Genomic DNA, 20,423 nt, shown 5'->3' with positions numbered 1-20,423 from the left:
GGGGACTGAACTTGATGACCTCTCAAAGTCCTATGATTATAAGGCAGGGGTCTCAAACACATAGCCTGTGGGATTATTTCCTGCAACCCGTTATGCTTCCCCTCCCCCTGCTTCCCCTCCCTCTTCCCCCCCAGTGTGCTGTGTCCCCACTCCTCTGCCTACCTCCAGGCCAGGAGTGGGCAAACTACAGCCCGCGGGCTGGATCCGGCCCCTCAGTGCTTTGGATCCAGCCCATGGGATTGCCAACCCCATGACACCGTGGGCCCTGCACCGCTCCAGGAAGCGGCTGGCACAGCGTCCCTGGGGCCCCGGGGGGATGGGGGACAGAGAGCTCCATGAGCCGTTGTTGCCTGTGGGTACCTCCCCTGAAGCTTCCATTGGCCAGGAATGGGGAACCGCGGCCAATGGGAGGTTTGGGGGAGGTACGCATAGGCAAGAACAGCGCACGGAGCTCTCTGCTCCCTCTCCCCCCGGGGCCACAGGGACGTGGTGCCGGCCGCTTCTGGGAGCAGCGCAGGGTCGGGGCCAGGGCAGGCGGGCAGGAAGTCTCCCCTGGCCCTGGTGCATGCCCCTGCCACCCCGGAACCACTCCAGGTATGCGGCGCTGGGCCGGAACCCGAACCCCTCCTGCACCCTGAACCCCAAGTCCCTGCCCTGAGCCCCCTGCCTGCACCCCAACCTCCTGCCACACACCGCACTCCCTCCTACACCCCAACCCCCTGCCCTGAGCCCCCGCCACACCCTGCACCCCTCCTGCACCCCAACCCCCTGCCCTGAGTCCCCTGCCACACCCTGCACCCCTCCTGCACCCCAACTCCCTGCCCTGAGCCCCCTGCTGCACCCGCACTCCCTCATGGAAGGGTTGGAGTGGGGGGTGCAGCCAGGGGGGTGCAGCCAGGGGGGAGTTGTCAGTGATGTGGCCCTCAGGCCAATGTACAAGTCCTCATGTGGCCCTCCTGGTGATTGGAGTTTGAGATCCCTGTTCTATGGTATTGGATAGCATGTACTTTGGCTTCTGATGAGAGGGTCCCAAACTGGAACCCAGAGAAGAGTGCAGGCCTGGGTCCCCTACCAGCTACTGGGGAAGTGGCACAGGTCAGGCAGTGGAGTGTGGCCTGCCTGGGCAGTTTGCCCTAAAAGACTTTGATGCCCTGAAAGGGGGAAACATGCCTAGTGACCTGGCCAGAGGGCAAAGTCATGAAGAGGGAGCACACCGAAATGCAGGGTGACAGAGCGAGCTAATCCCCAGAGTGGCCACAAGGAGGCACCAGTTGTGGTGAGTAGACCCCGTGACAATTTAAAACAAACAAATTAAGAAAATTGAATGTTAAGATTCACTTAGTAATGTTATCTCATCCGCATTGAACTTCGTGTGCAATATGTTGATTGAAATCCAAAATTTCTCAATTTGGAAATATGACTATGGTGCCTCATTATAGCTGTAACTTCAGTGCCTCAGACTTCTATTCCCCTCTATAGGCTGGGCTATCTCTCTCTCTCAGGATGCACAATACCTCCTATCTTGATGAGGAAGACAGTGCTTCATGGGAATTAAGGGCTGGTCTACAATGAAAACTTAAGTCAATATAGCTATGCTTCTCAGGGGTAAGAAAAATCCACATCCACTGTGAAACATTGCTATGCCAGCCTACCCCCTGGTGTAGACAGCACAAAAATTCTTCCGTCGATCTAGCTATCATCTCCTGGGGAGGTGGATTAGCTACAGTGATGGGAAAACCCGTTCTCTCACTGTAGTGAGTGTTGACTATGAAGCACTACAGCAGCACAACTGTGCTGCAATAGCATTTTAAGTATAGACATACCATAAGGTCTTGTCTACACTACACAGTTTGGTCAGCAAAAGGAAGCTTTTGTTGACAAAACAGTGGAGGTGTACACACTACAATGCTCTTCCTGTCAATTTAACTCTCTTCCTACAAAATAAAACCATCTCAACGAGAGGCATAGAGCTTTTTGTGATGTAGTTAGAGAGATGCAGCATCAGTGTAAACACTGCATTCTTTACATCGATGTAAGTGGCCTCCAGGAGGTGTCCCACAATGCCCACCATGACCGCTCTGGTCACTGTTTTGAACTCTGCTGCTCTGCAGCAAAGCACACAGGTATGCTCCCCTTTCAAAGCCCCAGTAAGTTTTGAAATTGCTCTTCTGGTTTGCTCAGTGTGGAGAGCTCAAATAGCTACTGTAGGGTTTCCTACCCTCCCAGTTTCACCGGGAGACTTTTGGAATCAGGCTCTATCTCCTGGAGGCTACCAGGGGATTTTAGGCCGCTAAAAGTCCGACAGCACAGGAGGGCTAAGGCAGGCTCCCTGCTAGCCTTGGCTCTGGGCCGCTCCCAGAAGTGGCCGGCATGTCCCTGAGGCCCCTGCAGGGGGGCAGAGGTCTCCACGCACTTCATGCGCCCCGACTCCACAGCTTCCATTGGCTGGAACTGCGACCTATAGGGGAGGTCTAGGTTGGATATTAGGAAAAACTGTTTCATTAGAAGGGTGGTGAAGCATTGGAATTGGTTACCTAGGGAGGTGGTGGAATCTCCATCCTTAGAGGTTTTCAAGACCCAGCCTGACAAAACCTTGGCTGGGATGATTTAGTGGGTGTTGGTCCTGCTTTGAGCAGGGGGTTGGACTAGATACCTGCTGAGGTCCCTTCCAACCCTGATATTCTATGAGTCTATGATTCAGTAGGAGCTGTGGGGGTGGTGCCTGCATGCATGGGCAATGTGCAGAGCCCCCTGGCCCACCCAAGGGGCCGCAGGGACGTGCTGGCAGCTTCCGGGAGCGGCACGCAGAGGAGGCAGAGCCCCCTGGCCCCGCTTACCTTGGGTGGCTCCCAGTTGGCAGTGCAGCGGGGATAAGGCAGGCTCTGCCCCTGCAGCTCCCATTGGCCACAGTTGCTGGCCAATGAGAGCTACATAGTCAGTGCTCAAGGCACAGGCAGTGCACACAGATTTCTGCCCACAGGGACTTGCTGGTCGCTTCTGGGAGCAGTGCAGGGCCAGGGCAGGCACGGAGCCTGTCTTAGCCCCGCTGCACTGCCGACCTGGAGCCACCCAGCCAAAGCCCACACCCCTCACCTCCTTCTGCTCCCCAACCCCCTGCCCCAGCCCAGTGAAAGTAAGTGAGGGTTGGGAAAAGTGAGCAATGGAGGGAGGGGGATGGAGGGAGTGGGGCGGGGTCTCAGAGAAGGGGCAGGGCAAGGGCAGGGACTTGGGGGAATGGGCAGGGCAGGGGGTGGGGCAAGAGTGTTTGGGTTTGTGTGATTAGTCAGTTGGCAACCCTAAGCTATTGCCCAGATGAGCATGCTGGTTCCCTGCAGCAAATGTGCTCCTGCCTGGACTACACGGGATGGGGTGGATCTCCTGGGTCTGTGGGGAGAGGAGGCTGTGGGGTTGTGAGAGGAATCACTGTAGGGAGGCAGGGTGAGAGAATCACAAGGACCTCCCTACTCTCCCCCCATGTATCTTCTGGGGCTGTAGCAGTACCCAAGGCACTCCACCCCGTGGGAGATAAAACACAATGACAGCTGCACATAGATAGGGCCCTATGAAATCCGCATTAAAGAGAACTTGGATGGAATCACGGAATCAAAACATTAAGATGGAATCCTGCTCTCCCTGGCACTAGGACCACAGTGGCAGGCAGGGCGGGCTGCATGACTGAGCGACTCAAACTGCAGGGGAGGGGAAGAGACTCCTGATCCGCTGTTCTGTGCAGAGCTGAGGTGAGAGGCGGGGCGCTGATCTTGGGGTGCCCCCCACCCACCGTCGGTGTACCAGTCTCTGCTGAGCAGGAGTGGGAGGACAGCGGGGCGAGGCTCCTGTCTGTGCACCAGTTTCTGCCTCAGTATTGGTTGCTGCTGGCTGAACAAGTGTTCGGGCTGGTGAACGCACTGCTTAATGAAACAGCATGCCGAACACGCTCCCCCCCTCACACACACACTTCTGTGGGCTTGTTGTGTTAGTGTTCAGAAATGTCAGTTTGGTCATATTACCGAATACTATTTCAAAAGTGATTTAAAATGGGTTTTCAGGCACACACGGCAATCATTACAAGGTGCAGAGCACAGTGCAAACAATGCCAGGCTCAGCACACTCCAGCAACACACATTACTGTGGCTCAGTGTTAAAATGCTTCTTCAAGGAATCCCCTAGCCAAATAGCCCTCTGTTGGGTTCCTCTTATAGCCTCGTGTTCATAATGCACAGCACAATACTCATGCTTTCTGACACAGATGGCTGGGTTGTGGCGTACCAGGGCAGTTGAAAAGCAGCTGGTAATCTAGTAGGATGTCCATAAAACAATGGGATTGAGAAACCCTGCATCATATGATGCTCCACCTGCCCCATGAGACATTACAAACACTTTGGCCATTTGCACAGTGGGTAGCTACCCATGGTGCACTGCTCTCTGTGTCCATGTAAGAGCTGCTATTGTGGATGCGCTCTGCCGATACAAGGAGCAGAGTGTGGGCTGTAACAGCTGTTTAATTACAGCGGTGGCTGTACCTCGACATAACTTAAGTTGACTTAGGCTATGTCTGCACTACAAAGTTAAGTCTTGTTTAGGACCTCTCTGTATTGTCAAGATATCTATATTCTATATTCAGTACGTGGCTGGGCTTGCCAGGCCCTACATTCAACTTGATGACCTCTGTCTGTCCTTAATGTGATAACTTTTGAACACTGCGGCCAATCAAGTCCCAAATTTGATGGTTCTAGACATCAGTTGAATAGAAAGCTATTGATTTTGAGGGCAATTGGAAAACAACACATAGGGTACAGATGGGAGGGAAATAAGAGTGTGCAGGTGTTGGGTGGTGTTGGTGACTTGATATACAGGAGGTCAGACTAGATGATCTGGTGGTACTTCTGGCCTTAACATCTCTGATTCTAAATAAGAGGTAATACCTTTGGGAAGGTCTGTCTCCTCCAGTTCTGGGTCTTGCTGAGTTGCTGATTCCTGCTCCCAGTTTAAATCATCTTTCTGCCTGAACTCTGGGTCTTGCTGCATCCCTGATTCCAGCCTCTGATTTAAACCATCTTCCTCCCCTGGATCTGGAGGAGTCTCTGATTCCTGCTGCAGATTTAAGACTTCTAGCAATATATATATATATATATATATCTTATATGTATATAAATACTTAACACACAATTCTCTTCATTCCCTTTCTCATTGGATATAATTTATTTATTTTCTCAGTCAAATATTTGAGCTTCAATACAACAGCCCCACAGCAGTGAGGAGACAGAAGTCTTCTTGATTTATAACCATGGTATTAAATAATATTGGTGGGAGCCAGTAGGTGCAGACAAGATGTGTCACAGGACAGGTTTTTGAAAAAACAAACTACCCAGAAACCAAAAATTGGAAATATTGCTGTAGTGCCTCATTATAGATTCAGTATCTCTAACTTTCATCTCCTCTATAGTCTGGGCTAACTACATCTTCCAGGATGCACCATGCTTCCTATCTTGATGAGGAAAACAGTGCATCATGGCAGTTAAGAGCTGTTAAATAATGAAAACATATCTCAGTACAGATACATCTCTCAGCGGTGTGAAAAATTCATATCCCCTGAGACAGTTATGCCGCCCTAACCCCTGGTGTAGACAGTGCTAGGTCAAGGCAAGAATTCTTCCATTGATCTAGCTACCACCTCTTGGGGAGGTGAATGAACTACAGCGATGGGAGAACCCGTTCTTTTGCTGCAGTGAGTGTCTACTCTGAAACACTGCAGCAGCGCAACTGTGCCACTGTAGCATTTCAGGTGTAGACATACCCTAAGTCTGGTTTAGGGCCTCTCTGTATTGCCATGACATTGATATCTATGTTCAGTATGTGGCTGAGCTTGTCAGGCCCTACATTCAACTTGATGACATCTGTTTGTCTGTCCCTAATGGGATAACTTTTGAACACTGCAGCTGATCAGGTCTAAAATTTCAGGGATGTTCCAGGCATCAGTTGGACAGAAAGCTATTGATTTTGAGGGCAATTGGAAAACACCACATGGGGTATGTCTACACAGCTAGATATCTGCAGCTGGCCTGTGCCAGCCAACTCAGGCTAGTGGGGCTCGGGCTGCGGGGCAAATTTCACTGTTGTGTAGACTTCCAGGCTCTGGCTGGAACCTGAGCGCTGGGTCCCTTCCACCTCGCAGTGTCCTAGAGCCTGGGCTCCAGCTCCAGCCCAGAAGTCTACACTACAGTTAAATAGCCCCACAGCCCGACCCCCACTACCCTGAGTCAGCTGGCACAGGCCAGCCATGGGTTTTTCTTTGCTATGTAGACATGCCCACAGAGTCCCTCTCATCCATCTAGCAGAGCCACAGCTTCAAGCACTTCTGTAATGGTCTATAGATCAAAGAACTGGCTGATGATTCCATTAGCACCTTCCAGCATCAGAACACCCCTGTTCATCTCTCCCCATCCTCCCAATCGAGTTTAACATGTTCACACTCTGAATGATTCCTCTCCCAGACAGAAAGAAGACAAATAAAAATGGATGGGGTGAGGCGAGAATGGGGGTGTGAATACAGCTCCTGGCATTGGTGGGGGGAGGAAAAAGGGGAGGCCACACACAATGCCTGGTGGGAGGAGAGGGAGGGAATATGGCAATCATGGGAGGAAAAGGGGGAATAGGGAACACATAGAACCTCTGCCATGGGGTGGGAGAATGGGGGGCACAAAGAGGCCCTGGTAGAGTAGGAGACTGGGGGACCCTGATATGAGGCAAGAGGGGTGCACACAGAGCCATTGGAGTGGGGGAGGGAGGATGTGGATGCTGGTATGGGAGGAGAGGCCTCTGGCATGTGGGAAGGGGGTAATGGGATGCACATAGCCCCCTAACAGGAGGATATGGTGGGGAAGTATTACAGGGAGTCCTTGAACCAGAGGAACCAGAGGGGGATAGGAGGGGGAGCTGGTGGGGATATTGGAGGGGGGAGAGGAGCCTGTGAGGGTGCAATGAGCTTATCAATAGAGGCTATGAAGTGTGCGACCCCCACCCGCCACCCCAGTACTGGTAACCCACTTATTCCCATATTTTCAGACCAGTGCAGACCTGAAGTTTAACTTCCAACATAATCTGTCTCCAGAGACTCTTTGGGAATTTTACCTGCTTAATCCAAGCTACACTTGGCTGATTTAGTCATTTACTCTTTAAAAGTTTAAATCATACTAAAATCAACCACATTTCTGGCTTCAGGACCTGATCCTGCAGGCACTCATTGAAGAAGTCTATGGAGTTATTCTGGATTTAGACTGGTGTAGCTGACTGCATAATTTGATGAATTGTATGCAGAACTGACTTCTCCCATCATGCAGTTCATCTCAGGAAAAGGACATTCTGCTTGATCTTTTTTCAATGTATAATTAAATTAAATCCATAGAGGAGATGGTTTTTGCAGGACAGCTAGAGAACTGAAGCACAATGTTAACCTTCTCAATAGAGAGTCACCTCAAAATGAGAGGATTTTTTGGGAATAAAACATTTTCAGAGAACCGCTAGAAGGAAGTTAAGTACTGATATAGAATCCTGTGGGCCCACCTGCATCACCTAGACAGTAACCCTCTTCTCTTACTTGCTAGAAAACTCAAACTTCAAGAAGTCAGAAGAGTAAAAAAAAAAATTCCTATGAGATCAATCAGACTTTATTATTGAAACACTGAAAAGATGCTAGAAGAGCCATCAACCAGAGGAATTTCCCAAATTTGAACTCAGATCTGACATTTGGTTCTCTCTAAAATATACCTTTCATTTGAAGAAGTGAATGTCTTTTCTTTATCAGAACAGGAAACAGCAAAGGATTTCTTCAATGTTCCAGCTGTGTGTACCCCAGTAGCACCTAGAGCAGAATCTAAACATAAATGGATAGGAAGCATTTCTTAGCACAAATTTATTAATTTCCCAACAAACAACCTTAACTCTGCCCTGTAGTGATGCTAGACATCACAATTATGATTAGTGCATAAGTATTTGTGGTCCCATACTACTGATTTTTAAAGACACATTAGATTGTTTCATTTCTTGCCTCACTGTATCACTACAGGGTTGAATTAAGATGGTTCAAATACCCTAACTGTGCATTTGCAGACCTTAACATGTTTGGATTTCTTTTAAGTTTAACCTTTAACTCTGAATTTCCTGGATTTGTCATGCTTAGTATGAGGATAATTGCATGATCGCTAATGTTTTTTCAACCAACTTAAAAATCATCATAATGTACTTTTTACCTGGGAATTTCCTTGAGGTTTTTTTTTTTGGGGGGGGGGGGTTAAATTAAAGATTTAATTCATGAAACAAGAAACCTAAATGGAGTGTTACCATGTGATATTTCTAATAATTTGAAGATATCAACCTTTTTTTTGTTATTTTTTTTTAAAGTTTTTAGGACTTGAGTTGCTAGTACATGACAGATGCTTTACCCCACTCTGGAGAAGTGCAAAACAGCCAGAGGAACCTGGCCAATCTATCCATTTCTGTCCTACATTTCCCTGCACATCAACCATCTACCTTCCCTCCATTGTCCTCTCTGTTGAGTGGATCAGGTACAATGGATAGTTTTTGAAAATATTTTTTTAGGACTAATGATTGTCCATTACATATACAGGGCTTCCAACAGACTTGCCAGGTCCCTGAGCAAGGAGTGGGGGCGGCTCTGGGCCCTCGGAAGGAGCAGGGCCTCGGGTGGAAGGGGCGGGGCTGGGGGCTGGCCTCCCCCAGGCAGCCCTTCAGCACCGCCAGCAATTTAAAGTGCCTGGGACTCGGGCTGCTGCCGTGGTAGCAGCGGTAGTGGTGGCCTGGAGCTCTGGGCCCTTTTAAATCAATGGGCCCCAGGGCAGCTGCCCCCATTCCCACTCCCCATTGGTGGCCCTGTACATACATACACACACACACACAGACAGACATGCACACACATATATATAATGCTATTCTTCTTTAAAACTGAAAGTTTGTTCTTCAGCAGAGGCTAAAGAATAATGTTCTTCTGCACAGAAATCTATGCAGGACTGCCATCTTCCAAAATGGCTGCCATCTCCCATTGTTCTCAATAAGAATGAGGCAACACGTGATCTCATTTAAGATGCTCTTTTGCATCATGGTCAATGGAAGCAATGGGAGTGAAACTAAGGTGCCATGTTCTCATGAGCACCTGGCTTCATTGCTACTGTTTCCAAAAGGAAGGAAGCATCTTGAAAGAGGGCATCTAAAAGCAGCCAGAAGCCTCACTCATACTCAGAACAATAAGAAATGGCAGGCATTTTTAAAAAGGGCAATTTGATGAAGAATTCTCTGTAGAAGACAACTTCATCAGCACCTGCTGAAAAAAAAATAAAAAAAAAAAGTTCACTTATGAAGAACGGCAAAAATACCATTAATCTTCAAAAATTCTTCAAATGCAGCCAATACATGAGATTTCAGTACACAGGAAGCCATATGGATCCATAACTAGCAATTTAGTAATAGAGGCTGAAAAGTATTTATTTACAAAGTGTATTAGTAATGGAAGAGTTCCTGTGTGCTATAAATCTCCTCCCAGTGGGAATTTTGTTCGGTGCTCCTATATCAAAGAGTTAAGCAGCTTATATAAAAATAGAGGGAGTGAGACCCAGAGTGAGTCTTTGAGACCACTTTTTTTCTTAAGCATGTGTAGGACAGCTGATGGGATATGGATATAAGGGCTTGATTTTGGTGCTAATATGATTGATTAGTGGTATACTGTTGGGAAAAGAGGCAGCTCCTTAAGTATGCAATTTATTTTATACTTTACAATATTACAAAGTAGGGTGATATTCTGAGCATGTCTTTTTATCGTTCTATAGTGATGTCTATGTTAAGTTTTATGACGAGTACTTGAGCACTAGAAAGGCATTTTTAAATTTAACAAAATGCCTAAACAAGTAAGTAAATAAAGGGAAATAGGGGTAAGGGGCAACAAAGAAGAGGCTTATAGAACCAATCAAGCTAAAGTATCTATTGGGACTGACGTGCTTTACAGAGTGGTGACAGTGTAATTTCCTGTGGTTTGAAGCAGTGGAAAAAGTTCAGATATAATCAGAAATTTACTTGTATACAGTAGATGAGGTCATGACCCTTTTTATGCAGGAGGTTTTTTTTGTTTTTTTTTAACTGGTATAGCTTTTGTTCCAGTCAGGGCCGGCTCCAGGCACCAGCTAAAGAAGCAGATGCTTGGGGCGGTCAATATCAAGGGGCGGCACTCCGGCCGCTATTGGGGCGTCACATCCGCGTCTTCAGCGGCAATTCGGCGGCAGGTCCCTCAGTCCCTCTCAGAGTGAACGACCTGCCGCCAAATTGCCAAAGAGTGGAGCGGTGCGATCGCACTCCCGCGGCTATTTTTTTTTGGGGGGCCGCTTGGGGCACCAGAAAACCTGGAGCCGGCCCTGGTTCCAGTGCAAATAAACCCTGCAAAATAGGACCCATGAATACAACAGACAAAGAAAAAGGAGGATCAAATTCTAGATGATTTGATCAAAGAAGTTGCCATAGGAAAGATGACATGAGACAAGGCTATGACTGGAATATTCCCATGCTCACCAGGAGTGATAGGACTGTCCAAAACTGAGGTTTGCCTGGCAGAGTCTTAGCGGGACAGAGTCCTTTAGCAACAAGTTTATAAGGAAATATGATATGTAACTAGCTCCCTCTTTTTAACATTTCTGGTTCAAGGAGCATGGATGTGAAGTGGAGGAGGCATTGTTTAGTTTGTTTTATGATAGGGGATGGTCACAGGGTCGGCGCAGGCGCTCCCACTTTTGTGCCTGCACCCTGTGTTTAGGCTGGTATAATAAAGAGTGTTCACTCCTTTTGTTGGATCACCCCAGTGTCTTTATTTGCAGTGCTTGTGCAGTTCCCAGATCCCCCAACAGTTAGTGCCCCACAGACCCTCCCCAGGGTCTCCTGGCCCTTGAGGCTTCCTTGTTGGCGAGGAGACAGAGATACTACCCTCCTGTCTCCTCCCAGGCTAGCCTCCCCACTGAGGTTTGTCTAGGGCTTTTATATCCCTCTCCTGCCCCAGCCCAGCGGTCACTACTTAGCTCAGCATATTCCTCTGAGCCAGCCCTCGTTAGGGCTTGCCGCTGGGCTCCCTGCTGAGTACCTGCATCTCTACACCTGGCCTCCTGGCCAGAGAGCAGACTGCAGCCAGCATTTTGGCAGGGCTTTAAAGGGGGTTTTACTCCTGCCCTGCCACAGGGATACAGTAATGTTCTTGAAGGCAAAGGAAAATGAACCAGGGATAATGGAGATGGAGGGGATAATAAACGGAGGAACAGAAATCTGGAATTGTGCAAGTAGGGTTAGGGTCATTAGGACACACATGGTATAGATCAGCTGTTCTCAAACTGGGTCAGGACCACAAAGTGGGTTGCAACCCTGTTTTAATGGGGTTGCCAGGGCTGGCATTGGACTTGCTAGGACCTGGGGCTGAGGCTGAAGCCCGAATCTCATCGCCAAGGGCCGAAGATGAAGCTCAAGGTCTTCAGCCCTGGGTGGCAAGGCTCAGGTTACAGGCCCCACGCCTGGGGCTGAAGCCCTTAGGCTTTGGGCCCCCCGCCAAAGGTGGCAGGGCTCAGGCGGGCTAAGGATTCAGTCCTGCCTCCTAGGGTGGTGCAGTAAATTTTGTTGTCAGTAGGGGGTTGCGGTGCAAAGAAATGTGGTTTTAGATGGAGACAGTAGGAAAGACAACTCAGTCAGTGCCAGGGTTGAAGGAGGGAAGACTGGTGGGTGAAAGGGAAGAGAGGGTTTCTGTCCAGATTGCATACATTTTCCCTTTGTAAAAGTGGCTGAGATTCAGGGTCAGGAAGTGTTGGATGACAGAAAAAGTATGAAAAAAGAGTAAAGGCAGAAAAGACAGTATATTTCTGGCACTTAGAAGATAAGTATATTTCTAAAATCACCTTTGTCCTAGTATCATAATTCATTTATTTTATATAATTCACAAGAATTAAAAGGTTTTTTGTCTAAATTCTATTCAAAACTGATGGACACACTTAACAAATCTAAACATGGGAACATGACATACTTGTGCAAAGACTTATTAAAAAAGAATTGTGTGCACACGAGTGTTATGGTGCAAAAGGTGAAGACGCCATAAAGCCATCTGTATCAAGTGCAATACATGCAACAAAGAATTCAACATGAACCCACCGTATGAACTACATGTGGTCACTATTAGCCAAACTGCATTTGATAGATGACTAGATATCCCATTTGAAGGGCTGCTAAAAAAGAGGACATACTTGGTATTGTTGTTGTTGTTTAGTATTTATGTTTCAGTAGCACATAGAGGCCAACCAGGTCAGGGACTCCATTGTGCTAGGTGCTGCACATAGTCAGTAAATGACAATCCCTCCCCCAAAGACATTACAATTTAAATAGGCAAGATATAACAGGTAGATGAGATAAACTAGTGCAGGGGTGGCCAACCTGAGCCTGAGAAGGAGCCAGAATTTACCAATGTACATTGCCAAAGAGCTACAGTAATATGTCAGCAGCCTCCCATCAGCTCCCACCCCCACTCCCAGCGGCTCCCACCCACTGGCAGTCCTGCCAATTAGTGCCTCCCCCTCCCTCCCAATCAGCTCTTTTGTGGCATGCAGGAGGCTCGGGGGGGGGGGGGGGGGGGAGAGGGGGAGGAGTGAGGTGACTGCAGGCTCTGGAATGGGGTGGGGGCAGGGCCTGTGGCAGAGCCAGGGATTGAGCAGTGAGCACCCCCCGGGCACATTGGAAAGTTGGCCCCTGTAGCTCCAGCCCCGGAGTCGGTGCCTGTACAAGGAGCCGCATATTAACTTCTGAAGAGCCACATGTGGCTCCGGAGCCACAAGTTGGCCACCCCTGAACTAGTTGGTTGGGGATAGGGAGACAGGGTAACAAAATCAACAATAGACTAATTAATCAACAAACACTGCACTTTTAGAGAATCGATTAGATGTATATCATTGAAATAACTGGACTAACATTCCGACTTTTGACTTGGAACTACACCTACTGGGATTATGGCTAGACATGGTCCTGAACTATTCTTGTCACTATTGCATATTTCCCATATAATCTTGGCGGTAAGTCGGATAGGGCAAATTTTTCAAAAATGGGTTCTAATTGTTTGGGTGTCTAACATTAGACCTTAGGTCTGATTTTCAGAAGCGCCCAAGCACTTGCACCTCCCACTGACTTTCAAGGTATGTCTTCACTGCAGATCTAGCCTGGAGTTTTACTCGGGTGGTGTCCCAACCCCACTCCCATGCACACACAAGTCCCACTCACTAGAGTTTATTGGTCCTTTCTACCGACATGGCTGGGGGTGTGGGATAGTGCACCGGCTGCACTTTCACTTGGGTTGGTATTGCAGTGAGGTCACAGGCTAAATCACTCAAGTGCTGTCTACTGATAGTCCTCCAACGCCTTCCCACAATTCAACCCCACATCCTGCTGTGCCCTGAAGGACAGGCAAATTGTCCTACAAAACATTGGGAAATAGACACAGAGCAGCTCAGTTTACTGCTGCATAATGCACCATGGGATATGCCCCCAGAAGTCCTCCACAGAAGGGCACGGCACCAATAAGGCCACAGGAATTCAAGGAGGGTTTCATAGTGTGACCACTCATCCCTGGGCTGAGCTAACTTGGGTGGCTCAGACAGAGGTGCTGATCTTTTTCTTCTGTTTGTACAGAACCAAGCACAATGGGGGGTCATGGTGCATGACTCGGCTCCTGGGCACTACCCTAATACACCTAATGAATAATATACCGCGCCTAGCACAGTGGGGTCCTGGTCCATCTCTGAGGCTCCTAGGCACGTCTGTAACACACCTAATAAATACTGTACTGTGCCTTGGATAGTGGGGACCTGGGCCATGACCGCGGCTACCAGGTCATGCATAACTGCAAGGAAGACATACCTAATCTGGAGTTGTGGATTCTTGGCACCTCTGAAAATCAGACCTTAATGTTGGGCACTTAAACATCAAGGCACTCAACATTAGAGTTTCCTTTTCATAATTTGGGCTTTAACCTCAGTGCTTCAGTTTCCCCATCATTAAAATTGTGACAACAATACATTTTATTGCACTGGTGGTTGGTTAGGTTTAATCAATTAATGTTTATGAAGCATCTGAAAACCTCAGAGGGAATTAGAAGAGCGCAAGTATTTTTTAATTTCATTTTGTCAATAGTTGATTTATCTTGGCAAATTGGTCAGTGTTTTAAAACATTTGATACCTTTGAGAAGCTCTGAGTTCTCCAGTTTTGGGGTCCACTGCATGTTGGCTGTCCTTTTCCAACTGAAATACTGCAAGAAAACAAGAGGAAAAATACAACATGGTTACCTAACTGACAATCTTCTCCATTTACCTTCTGAGTTGACTCAAGTGTATTTAATTTCATCCTCTCCTTTGGGATGCATAGCAAGAATCTGAGTACTAGGGAGGATTAGTTCTTTATTTTTTAGGGAATAATCTGAATTGTACAGCCTCTAACATGGAAGCCCAGGGCTTGTCTACATTAAGCCTATATTTAAGAGAAACTAGGATATATGCTAGCAGATCCCAACCGTGGTGTGAGCACAAAATGTCTAAATCGGGGTAATCAATTATTTTTTGTCAAGGTCCAAATTTCTTGGTCAAAGTATAGTCAGATTCCAGAGAAAATACAAAAATAACAATAATGACAATAATAAGTAAATAAAAAGATTCTTCATTTTGTTCAAAAGCATCTGGCAGTCCAGATTTGGCCCACAGTCCATATATTGGCAACCCCTGGTCTATAGTGTACACCAGGCCTTGAGCACTGGCCATTTGCAGGGGCCAGTGCGGAGCAGACCAACCCCAAGGCAAGCTCCAGGACGGATTGTGTCACACAGTCTTGTTTGGTGCACCTAGGAATACATGGTAGAGGTATAGCTTGTTCCTCCTGATATGCTGGCCACATTCCAAGGGCCAGGGTTTGGGGTGGTGGAAGGGCTTGGCTTCACTTCTTCCTTGCATCCTTTCTTGTAATTTGCTGCTTTGGGGGCTAGGGGCAGGGAATGAGAAGCAAGTTTAATCCTTACAGCCCAGGGCCTGCTATTATGGCAGGCTTTTGTGCATCTGTACAAGAAGTGAAGGTGGATCATTTAGCATCCACGCCACATGAAACATGTAACCCAATGGGTGTGCTGTGTTTCTCCTCCCACAGTCTGATGCACAGATGATATGAGTCTACTACAGCTACCAGCAAGAGAGTTATTCCTATAGCTCTTAGAAGCTGATGCTTTAAGTTCTGATGGTCTTTGATTTGATCTCCATTGATGAAACATGATAATGGTCATCACACAAGGCCTTTCACAATCCAGCTCTTCATGTCCATCTGGGAGCCATGACACAAGAAGAGGGAAAGAGAACTGAGTGTGCTACATTTATCATAACAATCTCAAGGTGTGAACAATGCTGCACTGTTCAGGTGATTGCAGGCAAAGAAATGTGGGCAGGGAACAGATAGAGGCCAAGACAGTGGCAATGATGTAAATCAGAGGAAATGTTTATCCTCACTTAGAAGACATTTCAGACAATAAAAAGGAACATTAGAGCTGTTTGGGAATTTTCCATCAAAATATTTGACAGAAAAAGTGGTTTCCACAAAACCAAATTTGACCTGGGAAAATAGAAAAAAAAATCTAAACAAAATGTGTTGGGTCAGGTCAACATTAATCTCGGCTTCTGCCACAGTGCCGCATGGGAGCTACATTTCTTCAATGTGTAGGGTTCTGTAGCTGGACTACATCTCCTGTGATGTACCACAGTCATGGAACCTCCATGATGCACTGGGGCCGTTCAGCCAGCAGGAGACATGTAAAATGCTGTTTTTCCAGCTGCTCTAGAGAAAAAAAAAACATTTTAAAAGCAGATAAACTGCAGCTAAGATCTGTGGTCTGCAGGTCGCGCTTCTGCAGCATCCTGGAACCTTGCGGCAAACTGGAAACATTGGTAATGGTTCTGTTTAGGGGAAAAGTCCCCTTTGAAACTATGATCCTAAATCAGAAAAAAACACAAACACTGAGCAGTAAGGTTACAGAGAAGGAGATACTGTTGGGCCCATTGTAGGCAGGGCCTGATCTCCTTTCATTAGTATGATCATTACTAGCTCCCGTCGTCTTGCTGAGTGTCTCTGCCAGGTGTCTCTGATCGATGGCTCTCAACACCGTCACAATTAACTTTACAGCATCATCCTTCCCATAGTAGTTGATCAGCAGGCTAGCTATGTCTGTGGGATCTGTGTCCTGCAGCCGGCCCCAGGGCATGTTGTTTGTCCCTCCACCAAGAGGTCATTCAGCTTAATCTTGAACCTCTTCAGATCTTTGTCTATCATGTCTTCCAAAGCATTTCTCAGATGATCTTTCACTGGCTTCATCATGCTGCCCCCTCAGACATCTGAGCAAATTGCTAGGCCATCCAGTTGGTGTTAGAAACAGCTTCTGTGCCTGCAGACAGATCTCAGGGAGATTATTTGTTCTTACAGAAAGAGATGAAATAAGCAATTAGTTCCTGTGCTTGTCTCACAGCTGCTTCCACCTCTGCCCCTTCCTTTTTGCCAGCCTGGTTCCCCTCACTGATCAAAATTAAAAATCCCAAATGCTGAATCATTGGCCCTGTGAGCAGCTCCAGGAGGTAATGTGTCTCAGATGGCACGATCCTTCCAGGACCTGTCTAGTGTGCACTCTTCACCTTTCATCAGCATGGTACAGCTTGCTCCACCACTACATGGGCCCTTTTTCGGCCAGTCAGTGTGGAGGAAAATGAGGTTTCACAACTCGCTACCCCTTTTTGGGAAATTTGCTAACCACAAGAGATGGTTGAAAACTACATGTAGCCCTTCCCCTGAGCTATGGTGCTTGCTAATCAGAGTGGATTCTCCTCCTTCCTTGCATGGGTTCTTATTGCAAGGCCGGGTACCTCCACCCGAGGTGACTCCTCTCAGTGCCTGGGACACAAGGGGTGCTGTCCCTTGGGAAAATAACTATGACCACTCTTAGCCAGGAGTATAACCCTGTACACAAGATATAAAATGCAGTAAGACAAACCCAAGCAAATGAAATGCCCCACCCAAAAATAACAATGTAACCAAGAGGGACCCCACTGGGGACAGGAAACAAAGGCTTTGTAATGCTTCCTTGGGTACCCAGCATTGTGAAGAACCTCGCTACCAACTGCCCTTAGCCTCAGGAAGCCATGTCTGTGCCTGCCAGAGGGATAGGCTCCCCAGATCCACTGACCATGGACGACACATGCATTCCCATTTGGGCCTCGCCGGCCCAGCTGTCCATCTGCAGGTAAGTGATAGACACACTCCAAATCTGCAGCCCCTCGAGCCTCTCCTTGGAGTACCCAGTCCCTGGTCCACTGGACACTCTCAGAATTCACAGATCAACTGCTTCCAAAGCAACAGTACAGCCCAGTTTACCAGCTTCACCTCTGATCACGGCTCCGCTCAACACACTGCACTTAGATATGTTTATAGTGAAAACTAGAAAAAGTTTATTTAACAAAGCAGAGATTCCAGGGATAGCAAGTAGAAATATTGGAAACAGATAGTTACATATAAAACAAAATCATAACGCACATTCTAGAACTTAGGCTTACTTAACAAGATACTCTCCTGTCAATAACGTTTAGCTCACCCAAAGTCTTTGTCACAGTGCTTAACAGCCCTGGTTGGCTGTGATGCATGGTGGCAGCTTGTCCGCTTAGTGAAAGACACAGGGTATGCCTCTACCTCCAGTATCAGTCACAAGACAAACACATTCATGCGTACACTGGTGGTTCGTCAGATAAACCCTTTATGAATGGTGGCTGTGGACAAAGAAGGTCTTCATCCAGGGCCCTAATTTAGGGTTACCATATTTCAACAATCAAAAAAGAGGACGGGAGGAGCCCCGCCCTAGCCCCGCCCCAACCCCGCCCCCGTCCTGTCCTAGCCCCGCCCCTGCCCCTTCCACTCCCTCCCACTTCCTGCCCCCTCAGAACCCCCAACCCTCCCCCCCACTCCTTGTCCCCTGACTGCCCCCCAGGACTCCATCCCCTCCCTAAGCCTCCCTGCCTCTTGTCCCCTGACTGCCTCCTCCTGAGACCTTCCCCACATCCTAACTGGCCCCCTAGGACCCTACCCCCTACCTGTCCCCTGACTGCCCCAACCCTTATCCACACCCCCACCCCCTGACAGCCCCCCCCAGAACTCCTGACCCATCTAAACCCCTCTGCTCCCTGTCCCCTGACTGCCCCCTCCTGGGACCCCTGCTCCTAACTGCCCTCCAGAACCCCACCCCCTACCTAAGCCTCCCTGTTCCTTATCCCCTAACTGCCCCTTCCTAAGACCCCTCTCCCTAACTGCCCCCCAGGACCCTACCCCCTACCTGTACCCTGACTGCCCAAAACCTTATCCACCCTCTCCCAGAAAGTCCGCCCCGAACTCCCCACCCCCCCCCGCTCTTTGTCCCCTAACTGCCTCCTCCTGGGACCCCTGCTCCTAACTGCCCTCCAGAACCCCACCCCCTACCTAAGCCTCCCTGTGCCTTGTCCCCTAACTGCCCCCTCCTGAGACCCCCCCCACCTGTACCCTGACTGCTCAAAACCTTACACCCCCAACCCCCAGACAGCCCCCCCAGAACTCCCAAACACCCCCCCAGCTCCTTGTCCCCTAACTGCCCCCTCCTGAGACCCCCCCACCTGTACCCTGACTACCCAAAACCTTACACCCCCAACCCCCAGACAGCCCCCCCCCGAACTCCCTGACCCATCCAACCCTCCCCCCTGCTCCCTGTCTCTTGACTACCCCCCCCCAAACCTCCCTGCCGCTTCTCTGACCCCCGGCCCCCTTACTGTGCTGCAGAGCAGCGCGCTCGGCAGTGGGGGAGGGGAGCAGGCTCGGAGCTCCAGACGAACAGCCGGCGATCTGTGAGTGCAGGGAGGGAGGGAGGGAGAGGAGGGGAGTGGTGTCAAGTTTCAGGAGGGAGGAGGGGGAAGTGCAAGCAGGGCTCTGGCTCTGGCTCTGGCTCTGGCTTTTGGAGCCCCGGCTGCTCTGTAAGCCGCGCGCACGCTCTGCATGGGAGGGGGAAGGAGGGGAAGTCCGGACATTGACAAATTTCCCCTGGACGCTATTTTTAACCCGAAAAAGCCGGACATGTCCGGGGGAATCCGGACGAATGGTAACCCTATTGAGAAAGTACTCATGGCACTGCAAGAAATAAACACAGCAGAAGTAGAAGCCAGTGTTGTGATGTTTGTTGACAGGTGTCAATTGTCGGTTCCTTTAGAAGAAACCAGAATGCTATCATCAATGCAATTTATAAAGAGTTTTGGAGGATCAGATTGAGAGGCAATAAATTGACTTTGCAATGTATTCCATCACATGTTGGCATATATGGGAGTGAGATAGCTGATAACTGGCAAAAACTGGAAGATCGGAAATTCAGATGCCAAGGACAATGGTTGAGGATATTGACACCCTATCAAAGTAAATATTAGTTGAAATAAATGATCCTTTTATCCAAAAGATAAATGATTCTCTGATATCAAAGCATCTCAGAAAGTAACATCCCCACAATCACGAGAGTGCAGACAGGGCATCCTGCAGGAAGGCAAATCTATAGATGGGACCAAGATATATCTAGTCTGCAAGATGTGCCAGGACCAGGCTTTCAAACCTGCCCACACTTTTGAATGTAACATTGTAAGGAAAGCTATGATCCTCAGGATTGGCTTCTTGGATCAAGCCCTTACAAAAGACCCTGTAAGAGTCACAGAATACATTCTTGAACTTCCTGGCTTAATATGATTATCAAAGGTGACCTGATATGGGACTTCATGGCTTGATATGGAACAAGAAAAGAACAACCTACAGAAATTTGATAGAGGGGTTTTTTGGTCTAGCAGACAAAGGTATAACATGATCCAAAGGCTGGAAGTTAAAGCTAGATAAATTCAGACTAGAGGTAAGGTACACATGTTTAACTTCCCAAGGGTTGTGATGGACTGTGATGGATTCTCCATTACTGGCAATTTTTACATCAAGTTTGGATGTTTTTCTAAAAAGTCTGCTCTAATTCTCAACAACTTTTGGACTTGACAAGAATTGTATTCAAAGCTGTGGATAAATGCTTTCTACAACTAACCACCCCACCCGCTGTGGTATGTGTGTGTGGGGGGTCAAACAGCTGGAGGCAGGGGCAGGAGAGGGGCTGAGGAGCAAAATCTGGGATGGAGGGTAGGAGCTGGGGTTCAACCCAGGGGGGAGGTGCTGCCAGAAGAAATAAATGATCTGGGGGTTCTTTTTATGTGCCTTTTTGTTCCTGAGCCTTTATGGTGCAGTAGGCCCAGATCCACAAAAGTAGGAGCCTAAATCCCTGAGTGAATCTGGC

This window comes from Chrysemys picta, chromosome 1 (genome assembly GCF_011386835.1).
Source record: "Chrysemys picta bellii isolate R12L10 chromosome 1, ASM1138683v2, whole genome shotgun sequence".
In the NCBI taxonomy this organism is placed as follows: domain Eukaryota; kingdom Metazoa; phylum Chordata; order Testudines; family Emydidae; genus Chrysemys; species Chrysemys picta.
This window is presented reverse-complemented; position numbering follows the sequence as displayed.